Consider the following 6,942-nt stretch of genomic DNA (forward strand, 5'->3'; position numbering starts at 1 on the left):
AAAGTCAATTTAGTCGACTGAAGTGTAGCTAAATCAGAGCAGCATCGCAAGAAAGAGCAAGAGCGAGAGTAGCAACGCGAGCAAGAGCAATAGCAAGAGCAGACCAGGCAGGGGACCGAGAGCAAGAGCAGAGCAGCAGCGCCAGCGAGAGCTAAAGCAGCAACAACTCCTACTGATGTGGACGTCGCCGCCGAGGAAGCGACGTCGTGGAGGAATTGGTCGGCGACGCCGCGGTGGATGGAGCCGCGCCGTGTCGACTCGGGACCTAGCGCCGGCAGCACCGTGAGATCGAATCAAGAAGAAAATGCGGCGATTAGTGTACAACCACTTTGGTGGCGCCGATTAGGCCGCAACTTCATCCGAGGAAACGGTGATGATGATGCTCTTCCGGTGGTGCAGGTGAACACAACGGTGTGGGAATGGAGGTGGCGCGAAAGACAAGGGTAACGTCGGGGCAGCTCCTTGGAGGTGGAGGACGGGGTGGCTGAACCAGTAGGACGATGAGATCAACAACGGATCCTCATCCGATACGGTGGATGAGGGACGTCGAGGTGTTGCTGTGGACGACATCATCGGGGAAGAGGCTCCGGCTGGGTGGCAGACGGAGTAGGGTGTGGGGCTTCGTCGCGGGTTTTCGCGGCCTCGGTGTACGAATGGGTGGGTGGATGGGATGGCAGTGGGGAACCATGGCTTAGGGACACGCTTGTCCGAAATGTGGGGTAAGTTACGAAAGTACCCCCACCGATTTGAGGCGGTTCTTTCGGTTCAGGGGTACCACGGGCATTTCACGTGTCGGGATTTCACAGGAGGTTGGAGTTTTCATGCGCGTTGTTATTTCGGAAAAGCAAGGCACAGGTTGAGATAGAGGGAGTTGTCGGAGCATGACAAGACGAAGATATATCTTAAATATTTCGGGCTAACAAGGCGCGGGTTGAAATTTCTGGAAAAGCCTAACATGTACTGTACCAAATCAATGCGCACTTCAAATGTCATTCAAAACTTTGAATTCATGTTATGTTCAATTAAAATATTTCGCTACGTGTATAATGCATGCAACCTACTACTCAAATGAACGTTTTAGTGCATTCCAAACGTATATACTACCGCCTCAATATGAACTAAATTTGAATTCGTTTCTCTATTTGAATAAGATCTACAATAATGATTGTTGTGAAGTCAAAGCATTTGAATTCGTTTCTCTGTTTTAATAAGATCTACAATCATCATTATTGTCAAGTTAAACCATCATTTGTGTATTATCTTCACAGCACACCACATGATTAGTCTCGAGTTACATATGAACTATGTGTACTATATGAACTCGAACTCGATTTTTTGAATCCACTTTATGTTGATTTACATTTCTAGCTCTAGCTAGATCTTCATAATCTAAACCATGTCTCATATGTATAATGTGTTTATCACATTATGTATGGTGCCCCGCCCCCTACGCCTACAAGTATTTAGATGTGAGTTGCAAACAACACACATTACCACAAATTCAAATAAAATGTGAGAATGTTCAATATATAGTATTGTTTAGATTGTTCGATGTTTAGTTGTAAGCTGCAAACGCCACACATTATCACAAATTCAAACAAAATGTGAGATTGTTTGATGTATAGTATGGTTTAGATTGTTCGAGATTTAGCTGTGAGTTGAAAACGCCATGCATTATCACATTATGGTATAACATGTACACAACACGTGTATCACCGCTATATTCGTGCATGCATATGTTTAAAACACTATGATCTCCTGTTCAAATATATGAATCCGCTTTCATATCAAATTATGATCTTTGTTAGTCTCTTTCACCCACACAATCCTATACCTTTGTAGCTACCACTAACTTTCTCTCATGCATGCACACGCCCTCCTCGCCCTCCCCCTCCCTCGGCATTCTATCCACCAGGCACATTCATTTTTTAGGTCATTCTCCCAGAGTCTCCACAACTCCTTTTCGACACACACTGATCGATAAACCTCTCCGGCGATGCCTGCCTACAACATACACACGCACCTTCAATCTCCTCCTTTATGTGTCCTTGCCTCGTGTCTCTCATACGGTCACACACATGTGTAAACTCTCGCCCCTCTTTTCATCAATCTCACAACAGCACACTCCCCCCCCCCTATCTAGCTAGTAGCTGGGCCTCTCGCACCACCTCCTAGCTCCATTCTCTCTGTCTATCCGTCTCGCTGGGCCTTATTTGCCTCTAACAAATGGACGTACACCGACCGATCTCTTGCTATACATATAGCTAGCTATGTCCTTATAACTCGTTTTTACCCACACGTCGATCGATCTACCTCATTAGTTATGCCTTTCCCTTCCTCCGACAAACAACAATTGAGCTACCGATCTAGTTAGGTTTGCTTACTAAACACATGGTTCCCCTTCATCATCCATGGATGCGTCCCGACAGATCTATCACGCATAGGCACACACAGAAACACATCCCCACTCTTATTGATAACATTGCAGTTCCACCCTCAGTTTGTCTAGTAGGCCTCTCCCACCATATTCGAGAAGCAACTCCATCACCCATCCCGCACTCTACCCCTCTCGCTCCCTCTCTCTCTCCTCTCTCTCTCTCTCTGTCCCATCATATTTCCCGTCCTTCAGTTATGTATGGATGTCGACCGATCTCCCTCAAGACATAGCTGGGTCTCTCCTTCTCGACACATATACGAGTCGTTCTACCTCTATAGTTAGGCCTCCCCTCGCCCCCTCCCCCCACCCCCTCCCCCACACACACCGATACATCGAGCACTCTAGTCATGCGTCCCTGCCACACAAAAACTTGACACGTGCCCTCTGACGTTCCGGCAGGTCAGTCACCCTATATCTTTGACTTGCAGACACACACAATTTCGATGGCTCTCTTCATTGATCTCGCACCCACCCACTTGATCCTCTCTTCGACTCTATCGATATCTATGACCCCTCCCTCTCTTCTCGTGGATTGCTCGACCCTCTATATATGATTTGGATAGGCCTCCATTTCACACACATTGCATGCAAAATTTTGTTTGAGATGTCCTCGACACATATTCCCACAAATACATTCATGAAATCAAGCCCCGACCCCACCCCCACCCCCCACCCCCACCCCAAAACAAAAAACACTCATGAACGCGGTTTGTATCTCTCACACACACCCAAGTAGGTGGGGGACGTGCACGACGAGAAGAGGTGCATGCACGGCGCACGTACTCCCGTCTCTTTCCTAACCACCCCACGCGGGTACACGGTGGACTCATTTCTGTACGAAAAAGGCAGCCCACGTGATAATTTGGCACATGTACTAGTTGTCCACTTGGTGGAGGGAGGATCGTCTACCACGGGTGAACAAACAAATTGCGACTTGACGCGCTATGTTGAATTAAAAAAAGAGGCAAACCATGCGGGGCCTACTTTAGAGGCAAGGCTCTACACACTGGAGTACTTTTGATGTGTCCCGTCAACTCGCAGAACGAGGAGAAGCTTGCTTAGTACGCCGTCTCCCCCGCCCATGGGCACGGTGGCTCGCAGGATGAGGGTTTAGTAATGTCCGCCTTACGCCCGCTCCCTCGCCCATGCGCGCGGTGGCTCGCAGGACAAGGAGAAAAATTTACTAGTCCCTCCGTTTACTCCTCGTCCCTACTACCTTGGTTATAGAGATTATATCATATTGTTTGGAATATATATGTCCTTTAGTTGATTTCAATATGAACTACTAGTACATACTCCAAACACTGATGTATATAGACGTATTTTAGAGTGTAGATTCACTCATTTTGCTCCGTATGTAGCACTCTCTCTCGCCCCTCGACCCTCGCCCACGTGGTGGACGTGCAGCAATTCATTCGGTCTCATATAGATGGTACCAAACAAGATCTCCAGTTGCAAACACAACACGATTTCTACCCTTATCTCCAACAAGTTTATATTTAGCATTCATACGCTCAATGTTCTCCTTAGTTATATCATGCATTTTTAGGATCAATTCAGCATGTTGTTTAGCATCAAAATTATCCTTCTCCGAAGATGGAAGAGGCAAAAAATCAATAGGTGCACGAGGTAGGAAACCATACAAAATTTCAAAAGGGCACATCTTAGTAGTAGAATGTAGCGAAGAATTATAAGCAAATTCAATACGGGGCAAGCATTCTTCCCACATTTTCTTGCTATTCTTCTAAACATCCCTCAGCATAGTAGACAATGTCTTGTCCATCAGTTTGGGGGTGACAAGTAGTACTAAAAAGCAGTTTAGTCCCCAACTTAGCGCATAAACAGCTCCAAAAGTGGCTAAGAAATTTAGTATCATGATCTGAAACAATAGTATTTGGCACACCATGCAAGTGAATAATTTCACAAAAGAACAAGTCAGCAACATTAGGAGCATCATCGCTTTTATGACATGGTATGAAGTTTGCCATTTTCAAAAATCTATCCAAGACAACAATATGCTATCCCTCCCCTTCTTTGTTTGAGGTAATACCAAAACAAAATCCATAGGTATATCTTCCCAAGGAACACTAGGTACAGGCAAAGGCATATATAAATCACGAGGATTTAGTCATGACTTAGCTTTTTGCATGTAGTGCAGCGAGCAACAAAATGCTCAACATCCCATCCCATCTTTGGCCAAAACAAATGTGTAGCAACAAAGTTTCCCATTAATCCTCCGTCTTCTTCATGCCAAAGTGTCCCATTAATCCTCCTCTATGCACCTCCTGCAACAACAAAGGACGAACGGAGCTAGCATGAATGCATAGCTTGTTAGCACGAAACACAAATCCATCGTTAATGACGAACTTATTCCATGTTCTCCATTCTTTACAATTCTGTAAGACATCTTTAAATTTAGCATCATGCATATATTCATCTTTGATGGTATCCAAACCAAATATTTTAAAGTCGACGAGACAATGCATCAGCAATAACATTTTCTTTACCCTTCTTGTGTTTAATGACATAAGGGAAAGTCTCAATGAATTCAATCGATTTGACCTGTCTACAGTTCAATATTGCTTGACTTTTAATGTGTTTCAAAGATTCATGATCTGAATGTAATAGGAAATATTTTGGGACATAAATAATGTTGCCATGTTTCTAAGGTACGAACAAGAGCATATAATTCTTTATCATAAGTAGAATAGTTCAGACTAGGCCCACTTAATTTTTCAGAAAAGTATGCAATAGGTTTGCCGTCTTGTAATAACACACCTCCTAATCCAATTCCACTAGCATCATATTCAAGCTCAAAAGTCTTATTAAAATCAGGAAGTTGGATTAAAGGAGCATGTGTCAACTTATCTTTCAATACCGTGAAGGCTTCTTCTTGTGCGGTACCCCAAATAAAAGGCACATCCTTCTTTGTAAGCTCATTGAGAGGTGCAGCAATGGTGCTAAAATCTCTCACAAAACTCCTATAGAAACCAGCAAGTCCGAGAAAACTCCTCACGTGTGTGACCGTTTTGGGCTACGGCCAACTCTCAATAGCTTCAATCTTGGCTTTATCAACTTCAATTCCCTATGGAGTAACAACATAGCCAAGAAAAGATACTCGGTTGATGCAAAAGGTGCACTTCCCAAGGTTACCAAACAAATGTGCACATCATTTAGCCTGGGAATAGGATGACGATAACGAATAGTAATATTATTAATGCCGCTACAATCAACACACATACACGACGTACCGTCCTTTTTTGGCACTAGTATGATAGGAACAGCAAAAGGACTAAGAGATTCGCGTATATAACCTTTGTCGAGCAGCTCCTGTACCTGACACATAATCTCCTTCGTCTCCTCTGGATTTGTATAGTATGGCACATGGTTTGGCAGCAAAGCACCGAGAATTAAGTCAATCTGATGCTCAATCCCGCGAATAGGTGGTAATCCCGGCGGCACGTCTTGTGGAAAGACGCCAGTGAACTCCTACAAAATGTTTGTGAGCAGGAGGCAAAGAGGAAGGCACGTCTTCGAACAAAAATAATGCCTCTTTGCACACAAAAGCATAGCAAGCAGATTTGCCAAAATCTAGCTCAAGAAAATATCAGATTTGGTGGCAAGTAAACATGCAATTTCCAATTTAATTCCAGAAGCAACACTAGATGGTTTATTATTAGGCTTCATTTGTTGCTCAAATTCTTTTTCCACAATCTGATTTTCACTCTTATTTTTCTCCTATTTTGATTTATTAGCTCTATTAATATCATCTTTCTAAATGAAATCAGGAGTCATAAGAAGAAAAGTAATATGCTTATCCTTATGAACAAGAGTACAATGATTGTTTCTACCATGGTGTACAGAATTTTTATCAAATTGCCATGGTCTACCAAGTAATAAGGAACATGCTTGCATGGGTACCACATCATAATCAACATAATCAACATATGTGGAGATACTAAAATGCACATGGACAATACGTATTACCTTAACCTTGTCGTTGTTGTTGAACCATTGGATGTAGTAAGGATGTGGATGTGGTCTTATGGTGATAGATAGCTTCTCCACCATCTCCATGCTAGGCAAGTTGTTGCAGATCCCTCCATCTATGATGACGCGAACAGAACGTTCCTTCATAACTCCCTTTGTATGGAACAAATTATGCCTCTAATTTTGCTCAGCTTGTGTGACTTGCACACTCAAAACACGTTGAGCAACTAAACTTTCATACATGTTAGCATCTTCGGCAGCCATGTATTGTGTCTCATGCTCAGAATCATCTCCACCGTGTTCTTCACTTATAATAATGGCCAATCTCCTCATCATAGTGACTAGCGGAATCATACCCACCATCCTCAGTAGCAATCATAACATGTGGAGACTGACATTCTCTCGCATAAAGACCTCATCCCTGACAACGATGACAAATAATATCATGTGTGTGCACTGTTGATGCCATGGATGAATAAGAGCTCTGGGCAGGTACAGAAAGTGTACTCCTGGCA

Source organism: Triticum aestivum, chromosome 6B, assembly GCF_018294505.1.
Source record: "Triticum aestivum cultivar Chinese Spring chromosome 6B, IWGSC CS RefSeq v2.1, whole genome shotgun sequence".
Taxonomy (NCBI): Eukaryota; Viridiplantae; Streptophyta; class Magnoliopsida; order Poales; family Poaceae; genus Triticum; species Triticum aestivum.